This window comes from Cornus florida, unplaced genomic scaffold (genome assembly GCF_030987335.1).
Source record: "Cornus florida cultivar Cherokee Brave unplaced genomic scaffold, ASM3098733v1 CherokeeBrave_3.0.0_Hap2_Chr02, whole genome shotgun sequence".
NCBI lineage: Eukaryota > Viridiplantae > Streptophyta > Magnoliopsida > Cornales > Cornaceae > Cornus > Cornus florida.
The window spans coordinates 67745651-67767523 of record NW_026775572.1 but is presented as its reverse complement, the minus strand read 5'-3'; the positions used below and the strand labels follow the sequence as shown (position 1 = coordinate 67767523).

Genomic DNA, 21873 nt, shown 5'->3' with positions numbered 1-21873 from the left:
TCTGGATTCCTGAAATCCTTACAATAAATTGCAAACATGTTTAGTGGCTCCAGAATCTATCCATCAGGAATCAATAGATACAACCACATAACATGGCTCAATGATTAAATATATATTTTCCTATGCCACGTCATTGCTTAAACAGTTTGTCCTTTAGTGTCTTAGTTAACGGCAAAAGAAACAGTTTCATTCGCCCTCAACATACACTGCCTTATTCCCTTTAACCTTTTAGATACCTATGTTTCGTGCTAGCCTAGTCCTATTATCATCCTTCTTCTTTGCTTTGCCCATCCACTTGGGCCTAGAAGAAGATGGTATAGACTAGGTTAGATTGATAGGAACGCCCATACTCTTGATTATCCTTTCTTCTGTTACCAATTCTATAAGAATATCAGCGAGTGTGAACTCAAACTGATTCCTTATTTAGTTCACTCTAACAGAGTCGAATGAGTTTGGTAACAAGGCAATAATCATGTCAACTTGAAACTTACCACCCAAGTCAGCCTTATTGATCTCCAGCTAATTTTTAAATAATAAACAATCATTTTCCAAAATTTGATTTCAAACTAGAGTTCATCAGGCTATCTTGATGGTATTTAAATTTGACACAGTACTTAGGCATATGCTCTATCTAATCTCACCAAAATATCTCATTGACATTTAATATGATGCTTGAAGAAAATAAAATAATACAAATGTTAGCTTTGGAGTATATTCGAGCTAAACTCTAGAATATTGCACCAAGTCATATCATTTGCCTTATCTAATTTATTAAAAGCATTAATGTCAAATTTGGTATCTCAAAGTAAAAGAGATAGGTATAGGAGTAATAAACACATTTTGTACCCTTACGTTGTGAATAAAATATCTAAGTTCATTTTCCAGTCATTATAAATAAGGTCCAATATCATAGAATATGTAAGCAAATAGATAAACTGGATTAGACATAATTAATCTGAATATAAATGCATTCATACAATATGCAAGGTGAATTATTAATTCTGTCATGCATATTTAAAATTAAAAGTTTGTTAACCACATAATATAATAAATCTCAATCAAACAAGAGATCATTATCATTATTGGTGAACAATCCCTTTTAATTAATGCGGGTCCCTCAACTCTGTAGCATAATAAATCAACCAATCAATATGTCAATAACTTATCCTGTTGGAGGAGTTCATTATTACTATTGTTGAGATTCATTTACTATTAGGTGAGCACTTCCATTAAAATAATATGTGGGTCCCTTAACCACTGCATGAAAAATCGGATAACCAATACACCAATAACTTATTCGGTTGGCGAAGTTCATTATTGCTATTGGCGGGCAAATCCCATCATCTCCATATCTCTTAAGACAATGCCTTGTCTATCTATATGAAATGACTCCCGATTATGTTTAGCCTTTCTAAAATCACCTAGTGTAGACCACTCCGTTGGGGAGCTAACACTATTGATTTTAGATTGAGTGTATAACATTATTAATGCTCTAATGAAAAATAAAACATTAAATATGTTGTCATTATAATCTAGACTCTTTAAATCATGCGTAGGGCCTTATTTTTAAAGATCTAATTACAATGAACATTTAATATTTTTATTTTCATGAGACAACCATTCTTGTAATATTAAGACTCTTCAAATCATGCGTGGGGCCTTATTTTTGAAGATCTAATTACAATGGTTTTAATAACGAAGGCCATGGGGCAATGTATAAAAATCCCCGCTCCCACTCAATTTTTAATCATTCATAATTAGGGTTTTCATTTTATTCATTTACATGATATAATGCATGCAAAACGTCTTGATTTTAATCCAATTAAATTTAGAAAATATTTGGACTTTAAACGATTCACTAATATTTAACTTGAGGCACACTTCAAAAATAATTTTTCGTTTCCCAATAAGTGCCCTCTAATTAATTAGTAATCAAATCCAATTAATTTTCATAATTTAACTAATATAAATCAAGCCATTTAACTAAATATCATGGATCGAATGCATGAACAATAATAATTAGCAATTAATTATTTCATGCATCACATACAACAATAAATGACAGATAAAGCAAATTAAATGGCCAATGGATTCAGCTTTTAACATTTAATTACTCTAAATATTGCGCGAGGATCTTCCATCAGCTTGCAAACACCCGCAGGAGGTTGATACGCGCTAGGAGAAGCAAAACACTGCTTGGAACGCGACTGGAGGGCCCCGCACGCGCTCACACGCGCTCACACGCGCCTGGGGCATGCTGCAGGTGAAGCCACGCGCCCCCACGCGCCCCCACGCGCCTGGGACACGTGGGACGCGTGGGACGCGCCTCCACGCGCCTGCACGCGCGTGGAGGCCATACACACTTGGCTGGCGCGTGCAATGCACGCGCCAGCATATGTCACCTCCTGGCGCGTGTTTCTCACGCGCCAGGCTCACCCCACCGCTGCCACACCTGATTCTTGCCTCCTCCGACGTCTCTTCTCGCCGCCGGTGATGCTCCGGCCACCGGAAAAACGCCGAAAAATCCAGAAAAATTAATAAAAATTTCCAGAAATTAAATTAGGCCTTAAAAAATTCCAGAAAAATTTCGAAAAATTGCTAAAAAATCCCAGAAAATTTCTGAAGCCTAATTTAACCCTCTTGGACCTTCTTGAAGCTTCATAGCATCCTTTGATGAATATTACATGGCTTTAAAAATATTTACAACTTGAAATACAATGGGAAAAATAAATTACATCATTGAACTTTCAAACGGCTAAATCAAAGCCTTAATTACATTCATCCAAAGATAAAATTACATGTAATATTCCTATAAGCTTCATCCATGGCCCAACCATACATCATCATTCATTCACAATTATTCATACATCATCATGTATCAATATATATCAACATATTAAATCATACATCAACATACATCAATAAAAATATATATGAATATAATTTTGGATCCATGAATGATAATTTTCATAAAATCATGATCTCTAATAATGAACCAAACCATGCTCTGATACCACTGTTGGGAAACGTGCTAGTTTTAAAAACTTTTCGAGGGATTTAAATTCATAGATCTTGATTCATCACATAGAGACAAGTTTTATGCAAAAAATAAAATAAAATATGATGTATTATTCAACTAAAAGATTGAATACTTACATCAAGGTTTGAGTAAACCTCAGATCTCTCCTCTAAAGTGAATGTTCTCACTTATTGTAGATCCCTTGTTCTAGACATCTTTTCCATGGATCTCCATCTTCTTGGTAATGGTCTTGCCTTTAGGAATCACTCATAAGCCTCCTTGAATGACCTTGGAAAACTAGGCTTGTGGGAGCCTCCATTAGATGAGAACATAAACCCTAATTTTCTAGAGAGAGAAAATTTATTCCTTTTTCCTTCTCATAAAAATCATCCCCTAAAATATACATAAACCATGTATATTTATAGGCAACATAAAAATAAAGAAAAGGAAACAACAAATCCTTCTCCATTTCTAATTCATATGTCTCAAATCTAATATGATTCCAATATCAAGTTGGGCTATGAGTGAGAATCCATTGGGCCTATTATTTTATTGGCTACAATGAATTAATAATTGGCACAGTCCATGGACCCAATTCAATTAATTCATAAATTAATTTCTACTCCACTAAAAGAAATTAATTGAACTCTAATTAAATAATAAATAACCTCTAAGTCAATATTGCACTTTGACCCCTCTATGCATAATTAGTTATCGGATAAATATAGCCATCAATCCGACTACTTAATTAATATATTTATTTTGGTACCTTTGATTATTTCTGGCTCGATCACAATAAAACATTTGTTTGACAAAAATAATAATTTAAATAAATAAATATATAATAAATCATTTTGTCTAAAAACACACGAAGGCCTTCGAATTTACTTTGTGATCAACCATAATCAATACAAAATAAATACAAGTAGCAATGATGCAAATATTGAAAATATAACCCTCTAACTATTAATTACATAACTACCCAAAGTGTCGGTCTAAGGATCCCGAAGAATCCGCCGAACAAATCAAAGTAATTATTAATTAATAAAAGAGTCTATACTTTTCTCATGCTTAAGAGTCAAATGCCATGACGGTGATAGGGAGTAATTGCATACGACGGCTCTCGCGATATATCTCAACCTAACGCGGATCCAGTTCAAGTCTTAATTAATTATGAGTCCATCCATAATTACCGACTATGAACAATTTATAATTACTATTTATATATCATGCATTGATTGTCATCACATACATATATATAAATATTTCTTGTAATTAACTGGACACTATCAATTTCATAGTGAATTGAAACATAATACATTGAATTCACCAATTATATAAATCATAAATATTTCAGATATGTCAGGAACATATGTCAATACAATCCAGATAGGAATTTGCTATGCCAGGGCATATAAATCCCAACAAAGGGATGGTAGACTTAAGAGAAAATTGGCCTGATGGGTGGGGGTCGAGTGGATGGTTGTATGCACTCAAAATAATTTTGGTCACATTCGGGATCCACATACAGTCAGCAGTGTCAAGTGTCCTTCAGTTCCAAACCATCTAGTCCTACTAGCTATGCTCAACATCATCTAGAATTTAGCTAGATTGTGAATTCACAAGCCATTCCAACGGTCTAACAAGGACTGATGAGCTCTGAATGTGCGAGCTCTGAATGTTGCACATTCGAGACCTTAAAGTTACCTATTGAGTTCTTTAGTAATGATTATGTAGTATTATTTATGTTATTTACTTTGTTTCGGTTATTTTCAGGTATTCTTCGTCAAAACTGGTCAATTCTACTTAATTCATGCCTGTAACGATGTTCGGACGAGTTCGGGAATGATTTCGGGCTCCAAAGATATGAAGGATTTGGTCATCTAGTGAAAAGAAGCACATGAGACAAAGGTGTTCCAATTCATTGGGGAAATATATGTTTTTTTTTTTTTTTTTTTTTTTTGGAAAGTAAGAATGATATTAAATAAAGCAGAATATTTACACAGGCGCCTAGTAAGAGTGACTGGCCCATAAATCATGGACGGCCCACTCATATAACCAATTACAACGCAAAAATAACAAGACAAATAAGATGACCCAGTATAGCAAACAAAGACAATATTAGTCTAGAAAGGCTCAGATTATCCTTGTCTTTGGTGGCGAGGATGTAATTAATTCCGTATGGGTCATGTGAAATCACAAGAAAAAAAGATGCGGTTGTGACTCTATTGATTGGCATAAGGTACATGAATTTGAGGATCAAATGGAGGCATTGAAACTTCTGTCAAGGGTTAAGAGCCGATTGCATGTGTATTGCAAGAAAAACAATGAAGCAATGTTTGGGAATGGTTGGTGTACACACAAATTTTATAGTCTACAAATAAGAACAAAATATGGAGCAAATAATATTTATTAATTTGGAAAAATTAGAGTACAATCCTCTGTAATAATATTCTTTACAAAGAATAAGGTCCTCTGATTCGATCTCCTTTTTTGCTTGTTGGATCCAAGGGTTGCACGAACTTGATCTTGAATCACCGTGAAATTTGATGAAGAACGGCACGATTTGATGTGCTTGTTGTTGATCACCGTGGATTTGATAAAAAAGAACGACACGATTTAATGTGCTTGTTGTTAATCACCGTGAATTTGATAAAAAGAACGGCACGATTTAATGTGCTTGATGTTCTTCACTTTTGGGTTTTGATGTTGAGGATAAGATTTCTCTCTGAAATTTTGGATTTCTGAGTTTCTCAATTTTTGGACCCTCTGGATTTGTGTCCCTTTCTTCTTCCTTCAAGCCTCTATTTATAGGCCTCTTGGAGTAATAGGATGATGACATGTGTCATCTTCCGATTAGGATAAAATAATAACTGGGCCGGGCCGATTATATTATGATAATTATTCTTAAAAATAATTATTACAAATATATTTTATTAGAAATAATTATTCTTTTTATTTAACCATCTGGACTGAGCTAATTAAATAATTTAAGTGGACCAAGCTTAGGCCAATTAAATAACTTAATTAAACATTAGGCTCATATTTAATGGGCCCATTTGTCAAAACCAAAGCCTACTAAAATTTTAGTGTCTACAAATTGCCCCAACTTCAAGTACCAAGTTTGACAGGACTTGTCTCCTTTTTTAAGTGGAACTTGAAGTATCCAACTTGATCTTTGAATTTGTAAAGTTTCCTTTTTCGTTTTTCTATCCAACTTTGGATTGTAAGATTTTCCTTTCCAATTTGAATTAAATTATACAAATCTCAATACAAATAGGAGATATTTTATTGCCTATATATACCACCAATATTATAGAGCTTAACATCAATTCCTTCGGATTGCAATCTACAGAGCGGACTGATCTTCAGCAATATTTGTTCGTAAGCTCCTTCTTTTTGTTTCTTTATTGCCACGCATTCTTCTCTCATTGTTTCTGACATACATGTTTATTCCAATAAAGGCTATTGATTTAACAATCAAATATATATATATATATCTATATATATATATATATTTGATCATTCACGCTCCCAGCACTATCTTCCTTTGTTTTCTTTCTTTTCCATGATTGTAGGCATACACCTCTTTCCCTTTTATTTATTTATTTATTATTATTATTATTATTACTTTCACTACCAGAATAATGATCACTACCACATGTAATGACAAAAACTTTGTAATCACTTATATATATATATATATATATATATATATATATATTCATTCCTGTTTCATCCTTTTTCTTGTTTCCACTTTACCATGATCACTTTTACTTATACACACAAAACCATATGTACAATTCAAATCTTGACCACAACAGGTGATATATATTTCATCCTTTTCTTGTTTCCACTTTACCATGATCACTTTTACTTATACACACAAAACCATATGTACAATTCAAATCTTGACCACAACAGGTGATATATATATATATATATGTATATACACACACACACACACACACACACCAAGACTTGCATAGCCCATATATATTACTACAAAATAGACCCAGATCCACAGAATCAATTGCGCGTGATACCAATTTTTTTCCACGCTTTTGCTCTTTTTTTTTTTCTTTTTCTTTTTTTTTTTCACTTTTTCTTTCCTCGCATTTTTTCCTTTTTTTTTTTTTCACGACATATATATATATTTTTTTCACCTATTTTTTTTTTTAGTCCCTCTGGGAACCTTTGTTCCATTAGATCACATTTAGTCCGTCAGGATCCATTGTTTCTTTGGAACACACCTAGTCCATTAGGATCCATTGTTCCTTTGGAACGCACCTAGTCCATCATGACCCATTGTTCCTTTAGAATGCCTCTAGTCCGTCAGGACCTATTATTCCTTCGGAAGGCCTCTAGTCCATCAAGATCCATTGTTCCTTTGGAACGCATCTAGTCCGTCAGGACCCATTGTTCTTTTGGAATGCCTCTGGTCCGTCAGGACCCGTCGTTCCTTTGGAACGCACCTAGTCCATTAGGACCCATTGTTCCGTTGGAACGCTTCTAGTCCGTCAGGACCCATTGTTCCTTTGGAACGCATCTAATCCGTAAGGACCCATTGTTCCTTTGGAACGCATCTAGTCCGTCAAGACCCATTATTCCGTTGGAACAAAAATCTGCCATGCATGCCAATCCACACTTTAGATGTTATTATATATATATATTTTCAAGTGCTAACAAATTTTTTTTTTTTTATTTCTTCAGGGGTGCAAGTCAACCATAGTATTTTTCAAGAGTTTCAAACCCCATACTATCACCATTTTGAAGCTAGAGAACGACACCATAGAGAAAGGAACTACTTTGGATGTCAGAACTTCTCTTGTTGGCCGTTTTGCACTGAAATCGCTTCACTCTAATCCTCCATACCGCATATCTTCCTGTGAGCTCCCCAACCTTGGCTATAATCAGAATGAGGAGATAAGCTCGATTTCAGATGTTTTGATTTTACGCTCCGCACTTCATGAACCAATAAAGGCTCCAGAACATTTTTCACTTTTGGGTCATAGGATGTGTGATAAAGAAGCTAAATGGGGCAATTCCTTCAAGTTCTCTGATTTGTCCTATACCAATTGATATTGGGAATGGTCAGAGGACGTCATGGGTCGCCATGCTAAATTCCTTAAAGGCAAAAAGCTATATGGTGCGATATTTTCTTCGTTATTCACATATGATCCCCCTGGGCCTGTTCTTAAAGCTTTCCTTGAATCTTAGTGCTCTTCTACCAACACCCTCCATTGATCAATAGGCAAACTGTCAATTTCTCTTCTTGACATGTATGTGATAGGAGGAATTCCTTTTTCTGGCAAACAATACGAAGAAGTTATCCCTTCCGTGAAAGAATTATCAGATTCTGACAAAGACAGTAAACCTTTCCTTCCTCCTTACTATCGGTATTTATTTTGTGCCTTCCACCAGCTTTGTGAACTGCACACAAAAGAGCAGACTGTGAAGATTTTCGATTAGGTAAAGTTTTAGTTTAGAGGCCCAACAAAGTATGAAAAATGTAAAAGAAAAACGTTAAAGAACAAAACCCAATGCCCCAAACAGACTCATCAGCTTCATTCTGGAGTGATCACCACCATTCACAATTAGACTTTGCATGCAGATGAGGTATTCACTAGCTTTGGAATAGAATAGGGGATGAAAAGGAAAACTTATTTAGTTGCCTTTGTAGCTTGTTGGTTATGCAAATTCGTTCTGCCTTCTAGCCCTAAAAATATGATTCGCCCTGGAGTTTTCAAAGTTTCCAGCATGATTGCAGATGGTGACAGGTTTTGTCTTTCTGTTCCGATCCTGGCTAGCATTTACACGGGCTTGAACGATATTCTTTCTTCCTCTACCCCAGGGAATTCTGTAGTGACATTTCCCATACACTATGTGTATGGATAGCTAGCTGAATATTTCAACACACACTTTATTTCTCCAGAGCACAACTATGTTCCTCAAATGATACAGTTCGAAGGGGAAGGGTCAACGAAGTACTTTGATGAATTAAAAGCCCAAAATTTATTCAAATTTTGTGAAGGTGTCGAATTATCTCATTTGTCTAAAACATTTGAGCCAGAGCGACTATTTGAGGATGATGGCCAGCAACATTTTTCAAACTTTGAATATTTTACTTCCCCTCGGTCGAGTCATTTGACATTATGCCAAGCTAACCATTTCATCATTGAGCCTTATAGTCCGCACAGGTTTAGCAGAAAATTTCATTTTCCTCAAGATGTCCCGGGGAGGTTAAAGAGGGACATTCGTACTGGCAAATTAGAAGAGGTTATGAAACTATGGAGATTGGCCACCTGTTTCCACACTGGGTGTAAGGTATCGCATCCTTCAAGCTCTAATTTTTAGAAATTCGGGGTCACCAAAGCATATGTTGAATGATGGGCCAAAGTCTATGTTAATGCATTTACACAGGAAAAGACAGCCTCAAAGCAACCTAAACGCACGATTCCCCCCCCCCCCCCCCCCCAAGAGAAACCAACTAAAATCAGGAAGATTTTAATTAAGGGGCTGAAGTCAAGCCTACCATCTAAGCCAATGCCAAGGTCAACCCCCAAATCTCATAATAATTGTGATGTTGTTGGGGGGGTCTAGTAGTCATCCCCAGACAGCAGAAGATGTCTCACCACTAATCCATAACCATCGCCGTCGTCAGTTAGCAATGGATTCAGATGAGGATGTGAGAGCTTGCGATAAAGATCGTAACTGGAAGTACGTCACTAATAAGGTGAGACTTGATCCAGTACAGGAATATATTGCCACTTTTCTTGATCAATTTTTTAATGGGGTATCTAGCAGTTCACAACCTATACAGGTATTTTTTTTTTTTTTTTTCAAGTGACCATCACTTTCTTTATTTTTGTTTTTATTATTATTTTTTTTAATAGACAAAAGGCAATGAGGGATTTCTCGGGGAAGATGTCGTCTTTGTTGCTAACCCAACATGTAGTGAAGAATCTATTTATGGACCGTCTACCTTAGCGTTGGCAACTGCAATAGGAAAAGGTGCAGAGATTTCACTACCAAGAAGCAGAGCTATTCAACACTCGGATGTATTGGGGGTTGCTGAAGTGACTAGTCAAACTTTGGAGCCGATTAAAAATGTTGGTATAAATCGTATGGTTATTCCTGGCTTGCCTATAAGAGAACAGGGTCCACCTTTGCCTTGTGTCGCCATCCAATACAAATTCAAGTTGGGTTCTGGTACATCCAATACAAATACAACTCGGGAATCCATCTAGTGGACCCCTATTCAAAACCCAACTGAAGATACACTAAACTAAAAAGAAAATCCAAAACTAAATATAAATAGCAGTCCTACGCAGTTGGAAGAATGTGTGACCGTCTCTGCTTAGCACGAACAAGCTCTAAGACTGGAACCATCCGATACCTGAAAAATAAAGGTGGGTCAAGTCCATACGTAAGTTCTACTCTACTACAGTCCAAACAGAAACCCGATATGCAGATACATCCTAGATATCTTAACAATATTATATAGTCTCAACCTGACTGGTACGCATCATGCAAAATGCACCTGGAGTGGGCATGAGTACCTAGACCCAGCAGCTCCCTAACCGTCAATCCTGAGACTCAAGCTCATATCGAGGTACCATAAATATATATATAAAGTCCATCCAAAACCAATAAAGTGCCGCTCAACTATTAGTTGCCAAGACACGACATTTAATTAGGATTTAAATGTTATAATTAAATCCATTTCCTAAATCCAGAATAGGTAGGAGTTAGCATTTTGATCTAATCCAAACCTAATATGCCACCGTCCTATACCGATGCATATAATCCACAAAATTCATATAATTGATAGAACTGCTAAAGCAGTTCAGCAATTAAAATCCAGAAGAGGTAGGAATTAGCATTTTGAGCTAAACCATCCCTAGTATGCCACCGTCCCATACCGGTGCATACCATCCATAACATCCATGTAATTACAGAACATAATATAGTAGTTCAGCAATTAAAATCCACCACAGTAATCCATGTAATTGACAGAACAAAGTTTAATAGTTCAGCAATTAGATCCAAAACTTTTATCCATGTAATTGCAGAACAGAGTTTAATATCTCAGCAATTAAAATTCAAAGTAAGCATAAATCAAGTCTGATAATTAAATGACCCTATTATGCATCCAAAACCAAGATTTATAAATCATACTACAGTCCGTTAAATTGTTAAAACAAAATTAAACAATTTAATCCTTCTTATCCGTTAACAGCATGTAAGATTGTTTAAACTTCCCTACTGTTAAATCCATTAGGATAAAAATATTAATTCTACCGTGTGGTTCTAATACAGCCTAATAGCATGTTTAGAGTCCCCACTACAGTCCATTACATTGTTAAAACAAAAATAAATAATTTAATCCTTTCATCTGTTAAAAGCATGCAAAATTACTTAATTTTCATACTGTTCATTCCATTAGCATAACAGTGTATATTATGCAATATGAGGTTTTAGAATTCTATGAAATTACATTTAGAACCCTTAGTACAGTCCCCAAAATAATCCAGAATACCAAACTCATCCAAACGGTGCCCAGAAAAGTCCAGATTTCAAGTATATAAGAGAGCCTGCTCTCAAACCTTTAGAGCAGGCTCCAACCAAGCTTGAAGCCAGCTCTATACCCCTTAGAGCTGGCTTTAGATGGGTGGGAGCTGGCTCTAAACCCCCCAGAGCCGGCTCTGCACTTGAGGGAGTCGGCTCCTTCTTCTATGGAGCCGGCTCTCTCCCTCTTTGAGAGCCCTAAACCCTTTTCCCTTCGTCTACTCCATCTCCGGCCGCTTCCAACCCTTCTGTTCCTCCTTAATACTGAACCTAATAGTCTAATTTATACCCAGTAGCACCCCAATCATTTATTTACAACAGTTGGACTAAATAACAATGATTAAAACAGCTACTGATTCATTATTCTTTACAAACAGACAATGAACTCCAAACTTGCAAGAACAATTACAGATTAAGTTAAACACATATAGACGAGCAATTTAACATTTATTAAGCATGTAAGATTCAGTTAATATCCGATTAAGATCCTAGAGATCATCTAGGTATGTATAGAACGCAGGCCAAGGGGAGAGAGACAGAATAGAACTTGCCTATGTGGCTTTGAATCAAAACTTCGTCGCCGTCTTCCTAAGTTTCTCGGCGACGTCCGTTCACTATCAACCTTCTACTGCTCAACCTTCCCTCCTCCTAGGTCCGTCCTTTAATCCACAGCTGAAACCCTAACGGAACTCTCTCTGTTTTTCTCACCATTCCCTCTATGTTTCTCTCTATGTCTGTGTACGTGAATAGGGTTCTAAAAACCCTTTGTAGACTTATAACAGTATATATATAGATAAATAGAAAACCTAAGTCTACTTGTAATTAGAGATGGAAACCCAACTAAACCCTAGTCGGTTAATACGTGATCCATAAAAGATTAAAACCCTAATTTTACATTACAATTAGAAATATTAATTTAATCTAATTAATTCCATTTAAATAAACTAATAAACCATTTAAAACAATTAAAACAAATTTAATTCAATTAAAGAAAATAAAAATACAATTAAATAACCAATTAAACAAACAATTCAATTAAATAACAATTAGTCAATTAATGCAAATAAACAGGCAAACAAAATAACCAATTAAACAAATAATCAAATTAAATAAAAAAATTAATCAATTAATGAAAAACAAGCAAATACACAAATAAAAAAATAAAAATGCATTAAAATAATTATAAAAAATGCCGAGACTATCCTTTAAAAATTAAGGATATTACAATGACTGAACTTGGAACAAACTTCTAAGCTGCCTACGTATCCGTAATAGGGATCAAGTCAAATACGTAGTTCAAGAGGAAACCACTACATTTTTTTTTTTTTTTTTTTTGTTTGCGATCACAGTTTTAACTTATGTGGGCTAGGAGCATAGTGCAGTTTAAGCTCAAACGATCAGGAGCATAGCCTTCATGGGTAGTGGCACTTCAGGAACTTGCCATTAATGGGCCCCACTCTTACTCCGTCTTCATCAATAATGAGATATGTGCCGTTAGTATAAACTTCGTGAACAACATATGGTCCATCCCATTTAGATACAAATTTATTTCCCTTATGATGATTCATGATAATGGGTCTACGAACAACTAATACTAAGTCTCGAACTTGAAATGACCGAGGTCGAACTTTCTTATTGAACGCTTTAGAAAGTCGAGCTTGATAACACTTTAGCTGTTGTTGAGCTTCTAATCTCTTCCCATCTAATGCTTCCAGTTTTTGAAGACGTAAGATGGCATTTTCTTCACTTGTAAGGCCTTCTTGTATGTTTCTTGTATGGCAATCCTTAACGAAGGGATCTGTTGTTCCAATGGAAGAACCGCTTCTACGCCATAGATAAGAGAATACGGAGTTAGTTGAGTAGGTGTACGATGCGTAGTGCAGTATGCCCACAATGCTTCTTTCATTCGCTCATGCCAATATCTCTTTGTCTAGTTGACTACTTTCTTCAATAACTCACAAAGAGTTTTATTGAATGCTTTCGCGAGACCATTTGTAGGGGCATTGTATATAGAGGATTTACATTGTTTGAAGCCAAACTTCTCATAAAGGTCAGTTACCCAACTGTTCTTGAAATTCGTCCTATTATCAGTGATGATGTATCGAGGGACACCATATCGATAAATAAGGTTAAACTTGATGAAATCAACAACTATTTCCTTTTTCACATGGTTATAGGGTGCATCTTCTGCTCATTTAGAAAAATAATCAGTGGCAACCAAGATATACAAGTGGCCCTTTGAAGACTTTTCTAGAAGACCAACTACATCTAATCCCCATGCATCGAATGGCCATGACGTCACAGTTTGGTGCAATGGCTCTGGTGGTTGGTGTATGAAGTTAGCATAGAATTGACAGGCTTGACACCTCTTCGCATACTCCAAGCAGTCCTTGACCATGGTGGGCCAATAATAACCCATTATTTTGACGCGAAAGTGAAACTTTGGACCAGATTGATGGGCTCCACAAATCCCAGAATGTGCCTCCTTCATTGCATGGGTTGCTTCGTCATTTCCAAGGTAGCGAAGGAAAAGGCCCTCATATGAATGCTTATATAACGTATCGTTGTAATAGATGAAACGAGGTGCTCGTCTTTGTATTTCAATCTTGTGGCGTAGGCCTTCAGGAAGCTTTTCATGTTCTAGATAATCAATGATAGGGAGTCTCCAATTGTAATACCCCTATTTTTCAAAAGGATAGAATTAGAATTTACTTGTTTATTTTATGTGCATTTTAATTGATTTACTTATTTTCTAGTGCATTATTTTTCATTTAATGGTTAATGCTTGATAGAATTAGGTTGTAATTCATTTATTTTATTTTCTTTGTTTTATTTACCTCTTTGAATTAGGGTTTTTTGTTTTATGTATTCACGTTGGGTTATGAAGTTAGGTTTAGCTGACTTTTAAGTAATATTGGAAGTAGACGTAGGTTTAATGAAAGCCTATATATAGAACAGTATACGTTTAGGGTTGGAAAAACAAAAACCTAATTCACATATCGTGAGGCAAAGTGAAACAGAGAATGTCATGAGAGGAAAAACAGAGGGGAGCTTGAGACTGAGAGAACCACCAGATGGGATTTCAGCCATGGATTGTAGGTTGAACCAAGGAAGGATAGAAGGGGTGTTGGTCTGTGAGGAACCAAGGAGGAAACAGAGGAGTTAGAACAGTGTGTGATCGCCGGAAAATCTAGGAAGACGGCGTACAGATTTTAATTCAAAAATCTCATAAGCAAGTTTCAGTCTATCTCTTTCCTGTAAACTTGTGTTCTGTGCATTCTAAATGGACTCCAGGAATGTAATTAAACCTTAAAATGAATATTTATTCATAATGAACCAAGCTAAATCTGTTTTTACATTTTGTGTTTCTATAATTGTTCTTTGCTTCAATTGTTGCGACTAGGATTTAAGCTCCAACAAATCAAATCCTTAGGGGATGTGAGGAGGTTCTAGGACTATGGGGATGTTAATTAAACTTTAAAATGGAATATTGATGCATGTTATCAGACCTTAAATTGTTCGTTTGTTTTGTTAACTGAAACTATGATTCTTGCATAAACTGTTCTGTTATGCCTTAAGTTTTGGGTCAATTAAATCACACAGGTTTATGAAGGGTTTCTAGGAATTTAGGAACATAAATAGAACTAAAAGAATGCTACAAGGTTTGGGATAGAACACTGGACTTCGCCGGAAACACAGAAGGCAACCGGACGAAGCAGAGAAGATGTCTGGAGTAGAGCTGGCTCTCAGGGGGAGAGAGCCGGCTCCTTAAGTAAGGGAGCAGGCTCCCAATAAAGTAGAGCTGGATCTCCATGAGGGAGAGCCGGCTCTGGAAGATAAAGAGCCCTTCGGGGTATTTTTAGTAATTTTTTTGACTTCAGGGGCTTGAACGGAGTTTCTGGAAAGTATGTGAGGTTGTAAATATTTAAATTTCCACCTGTTAGATCCTTAAAATAGTTAGTATGAGTTGGTGGGTTAACTGGAGAAGACGGTATGAATTATAAAATATTAAATGTGAATGCCGTCGGAAGGAAGGAGGACTGTATTGCTAGTTGTTTTAACAAATTCAATGAACTGAGATAATAGGTATTTTTAGGCTTTTATATCAAAGATATTTATGATATATTTAAGTTCCATGAGGGTTGGTTGGGTTGTGGTTGTGGACGTCATGTAATTTAAATACATGGTTGCATGCTGTCAGGAGTGGATGAGCTTTTATTTGCCGATTTGTTTTAACCAGTTTATTTAGGTAAGTATAAAATACCATTGGGGTTTTATATAATGTGCAGTGAGACTTCTTAGTTGACATATTATGTTAGGCATAGGTTTTAAGATGGAGGATTAAAAAGGACGTCATGTAATGAAATAATAATTTTCATGCCGTCGGGGATTAAAGAGGACTTTCATTACTAGTCTTTGCTTTAATAATTTAAATGAACTAGTATGAGAGTATGGTTAGGGATGTCTAGTATAATGTGCTCAGGTCATATTTCTGATAGTCATTATACCATGATGTGGGTGTTAATTGATGAACTGTTGAAATTTCTGTTTTGTCAATTGGATGGATATGGATGGTTTAAATTGTCTATCAATGCTTTAACAATTTAAATGAAAGTTTTATGATTATAATCATATACTGGATGCATGATAGGGTCTTAATACTATCTGAATTCTATTATGCTGGTTTCTGGATATATTTGATGTTCTAATGAATGTGCATCACTTGAGGATCATTTGCATTATATATACCTGTATGGGACGGTGACATATCAGGGATGGATTAGATCAAAAAGCTAAGTCTTACTCCTTCATACATAAGGAATGGATTAACTAAAATAGTTAAATCCTACATGGATGCATGTCCTATCAACTAAAATAGTTGAACGACATCATGGATGTTTGCTCTATATTTTTCTACAGTAAGAGGGATAGGGATTTATTTAAAACATTTAAATCCTAAGTAAATGTCGTGTCTTGGCAATGAACAGTTGAGCGGCTCTTCATTGGTTTTGGATGGAATTTATATATATATTTAAGTTACCACGATATGAGCTTGAGTCTCAGGATCGATGGTTAGGGAGCGTATATGCATTGGGATGCATAACTGGCTATGATGGTTTGATATGTGCCCTGCTAGGTCTGCTAGTCAGGTTAAGACAAGCCAGTAGTCCAGGGAAAGTCCTGTAGTGTGAATATATTTATATTTACGGACTATTTAGATATTGCTAAGCTATCTAGGATGTATTTGCGTATCGGGTTTATGTATGGATTGTAGTAGGTTGGAACTTGCATATGGGCCTGACCTACTCTTATTTTTCAGGTGTTCGTCAGTACCAGGCTTAGAGCTTGATCATGTTGATGCAGATACAAACACTCACTCTTCCGACTACATAGGATTTTCTTTCTTATTTTAGTTTTGGATTTTAATTCTGTAAATTTATTTATCGGTTGGGATTACTAGGAGTCCACTAAATGGATTCCCAAGTTGTACAGATTAAATATTTAAATTATATCAATCTTTTATTTTGGAGGACTTTTACAATTAGGAATCTTTTTAGCGCATTATTATTTTATTCTTAATTCTTTTGTTACTCTTGCTTGTTTACATATTGATTATTTGATATCCCTCGGATCTGTGCTCGGTCTTGATCACCCGTGGCTCTAGAATCGAGGGGTATCACACCAATCTTCTTCCTCTTGTGTCCAACAAGAAACCAAATTACTTTCTTCAAATTTATCTTTCAGGACTTGTGGCAAGACCCATCGTTGACATATAGGAACATCAACTATGTGACGGCCCAAGTTTTGTAAACCAGGTGCGTTAGTGATTACCAAAAGATGACCCGATAACGAATCCGAAATGCGGAAACGAAAGGTGAAACAATGGTCTCTAGAGATACAATGCGTCTCTAAGACACCAATGTGAGCCTCAATGAGGTCACGGAACCCAAAGAAAAACAAATGCGGAAGTGTCGTTTCAAAAACGGACAAAAAGGAACCTAAGGGCAAAATGGTCAGTTTACAAAAAGTGGATTCAAGTGCTATTAAGCACACTGCTGGGAAGACAATGAAAAACTAATCATGATGAACTCAAGAATTGCATTATTTGGAGTCCGGACGAAGGAGAAAGGTCAAAAACAAAAATGATGTAGTAGCGGCTCAACAAGGACAGCCCATTACTGCTGCAACTGAGAGTAAAAAATCAGGTCAATGGGGTAAAAATTACTCCGAGCTACTGCCCAAGGAAAGGAAATAGGGCTTCGGGAGGTTTTTAAATTGTCTAAATTGAAAATGCAATCTTAAAATACACCCACAAGACCCTCAGAAGTTTCGAATTGATCGAGACGATTTTTGAAAAAAAAGTCGATGAATAGAACCAAGTACATTTGTACTAAAAATCTGTAAAACCTGGCAGCAAGGATTTTTCGGACAAATATTGATTTTTGAGGGCCAAGATGACGTTTTCTGAAAAAACACAAAGAAGAACCCCCCCCCCCCCCCCTCGAAATCGAGTTTTCTACTCAGCAACATGGGCGAAAATGAAAAAAAAAAAAAAAAAAAAAAAAACGCATTGTGAAATACCCGAAATGCCCCTGGAACAGAATAGGGTAAAACCTCAATAAAATGCAACCTTAAGTTTTTGTTTTATCAAGAAGGGTATTGTTTGCCAAAGTGAGCATGCTAGTGTATGTAATATGATAAAATTGATGTGCTACAATGGCCTATGGCCTCATTACAATACATTTACATGTTTGGGCATACTAAGCCTCAAATTCTCACAATAAGCTACAATAGCAATACTTTAGTTTTAAAGGAAACATACTTGTAACCTTTCAAGTTAATGGCCATTGGCCTCATGTCATACATGTAAAATGAACACTTCCAAATGTACTTAGATACATATTACAAAAAGGAAGCCATCTTAGCTTCTAAAATACCATATATCCATGGCATACAAAATATAACATCCAAAAGATAAAACATGCTAAACAAGTGCATGTCCCTATATAAAAATGCTTCAAGTGCTCATGAGCCCTTATGGATGATGAGTATCCACAAATATCGTCTCCTTACCTGTAAAATAACCCACACAACTAGGGTGAGTAATCAAGTTACTCGTAGGATGTGGTGCATGCGCATATCCTATAGTTTCAAGTATAATGTGAACCAGACATAGATCATCACAAAGGTACATTCTACCTAACGTCTATGTTTTCAAGGTACTCTAAGGGATCATCTCAAGTTATACAAGTATTTGAAATGACAACCACATAGCATCTAAGTATACATGAACAAGTACACTAACCGCATTGAAACCAAAATCACCAAATCACAAGCTACAAGAAATCCGTGATTTACAATTTGGAATATAATGCGAAATCAAAAAATGGAAAGACTAGGATATGTGGCCACGAGACCATACAAGTTATTTTGGGTAATTACGACCCACAAGGTACTACCTAGTGCGCACTATGACTTAGGAGAATTCTTATCCTCCGTACTAGAGCCAAACCCTAGCCATCAAACATTTCATATCCTTACAAGCTTCCAAAAATCAACAAGTCCATGACATTTATATAATCTCAATGCATGAAACTACCTACCAAGCACAAGTAGGGTGAAACCACATAAACCATGCCCTAAGGTTGCATGTCTAAAGTGGCAAGCTAATGATACTACACATTATGCTATATGAATTCATTATTAATGTAGGCTACAATTACTAACCATGCAATATAGTAATTTACCTACAAGTAATTACAAGTGCCACATACAAGATTTTCAATGAAATCTCCATTACTTAACAACATAAGTGCAATTTCAAGATATTCATAATAAACCCTCAATGAAATCACAAGTATTAGGCAAATCATTAAACAATAACCTGCCTATACAATTTAATAGTTATATACATACTTTAATCCCCAAATTCTAAGTCAAGCATATAAAATCTCTATTTACATGCAAATACAAGAATTTAAAAGGCATGTAATCAATATATATTAAGCTCCAATATATATAATACCCAAAGAGGATAAACATACAACCACCTCTACCTCAATAAAGAATTGAATCTCTATAATCTAAGCAACCAAGCTCAAAATGGAAAACAAGTTTAGGGTTAATGAAGAGGAGAATGAGAGGAAAATTTTGTGTTCCAAGGTTTTAAGTCTAGGGTGAATGGAAGGAAGCCAAAAATGAAGTCAAAGCTATTAACTAAGCTTTTCTCCAATGGTGGCTAGGTTAGGGTTCCTGAAGACAAGTGAAAATGAAAATGATAAAGTGTAAAATGGTGAGTGGAAGGGCTAGAAATCCTCCAATCACTATGTGCTCTTACACTACCTCTCTCACACACACAATGCAAGACTAAATGATGAACCTACACTTGTCATGAATCTATGGTTCATTCCTAGGCTTAATCTCAAGCTTACACTTGTCACCATCCTATGTAAACTTCCAAGACTTAATATTGAACCTACATTTGTCAACCATCTATGCCAACAAGTGCACCAATCCTAGGCCAACAAGTGGGTGAATCTCCACCCTCCATATGTCATCATCCAAGGCATCAAAGTGTTTCCACACAAATGTCAACAAGTGTACCAATGAAAGTGTGACACTTGTCACACTTTCTGAAAATTGCAAACAAGTCCTTTTTAAAAATATCTTTCAAATTAAATTGTAAAATGGTCACTCAGACGAAAAATAAATATTTTGCACAATTACACTAAAACCCCTCAAGTTTAGGTTAATTACTAAAAAGTCATGCTTTCATGCACTTTACAAGAAAAGTAAACATCCAATATATTTTTCTACAAAAGTGAAAATGCAGATATCATAAAAATGAAATATCATGGATGTATGCCAAGCCGGAATCAAATCTGAGTACAAAAAGTGAGGTTAAGTAAGGAAAAATGAAAAATGACTAAAGGACGAAAAAGGGAAAAGACGAAAAAAAAAAAGAAAAAGAATTTTCGAGAAAAGAAAGGAAGGAAAATGATAATTGTGTGGGCTCCACTTGAAAACTAATTGTTTGATATTTTGTAGTCTGAGAGTGTTGTGTCGATTTTCTATTTATATCAGTATCAGTTTGTGAGTTTGAGAATGATACAAAGCAGAGAAGAAAATATAGAGGAACACACACACAGCCGAGATACAGAGAGAGAGTGAGACACACAGAGTGGGCTAAGGTTCGCTTTTTGATGATTCAATAAGGAGTAATTGTTTTACAGTGTAGGGTTCTTTATACCTTGAATTACCTGGATGATTTTATCTCAAATATTTGATCACTGCTTTTTTGTTAAATTGCATATATATATATTTTTTGTTCAAAAGTATATGTATATTTTGTGAACTACTTTTTATGAAACCTCTTTGAGATTCTTGTTATGGTTTTTCATACTGGGACTTCCCCCATCTCACCCCCTTCCTGTTTCAGGTACCGAGGATGAACGTGGATTCATAGTTGCGGGCTTAGGTGAAAGAGTTGGTGTTGAGGAATTATTCAATTTTATTTAGAGATTTATTTATTTTTTTTTTGTATTTAATTTGAGGAATTGATTCGTATCAATAAAATGATATTTCTTTTGAGATCCTGGGTGTAGTACTGAAGTATTTTGATTTAAATAAATTGAGAAATTTTATTTAGAATTTTCGGGACGTGACAATATCAAAAATTAGTTTTCAAGTGGAGCCCACACAATTATCATTTCCTTTTGCTTTCCCATTTCGCTGCCCCCTTATCCTCTTCCATCTGATGACACACTTTATATAAATGCATAAAATCAAAGTCAAAAGAATTGCCTAACAAGTCATCCAAGTGAGACCCGCAAACAACAAATTATTTCTCCTATATCGACTGATGCATCTCCTTTAGTAGATACAGCATACACATACACACAAAAAAACTAACCCATCACCTATCGCGTGGGACCCACCAATACCCATTACCAATTCATTTTCTCTTTCTCCATTTTCGGGTGGGTGCATCTCCCTACCATATTCCTTCAACAGATGATATATATATATATATATATATAATTCGACCCATTAATTTCATGGGACCCGCAAATTCCCAATTTACCATCACAAAAATAATCTTTCTTCTCCCACTTGCGGCTGCTCATTTTTTCCCACAGACATCAAAAATATGTATATGCATATATATCTTACACATGCAACACGGAAACCAAATCAACCAATTTCTCTCTCCTCCTTATCTCATTTCGGCCAGCCCTCCATACAACAGATGCTACAATATACATATATATATATATATATAT

General features: G+C 35.6%; 1 long non-coding RNA gene across 1 annotated transcript; it reads left to right on the top strand.

Annotated features, from left to right (window-relative positions):
• Positions 1 to 20660: 20660 nt before the first annotated feature.
• LOC132287466 (uncharacterized) lies at positions 20661 to 21181 on the top strand. Its single transcript, XR_009473032.1, has 2 exons — positions 20661 to 20824; positions 21030 to 21181. It is a non-coding gene; the product is annotated as an uncharacterized LOC132287466 (long non-coding RNA).
• The last annotated feature ends 692 nt before the right edge of the window (positions 21182 to 21873 follow it).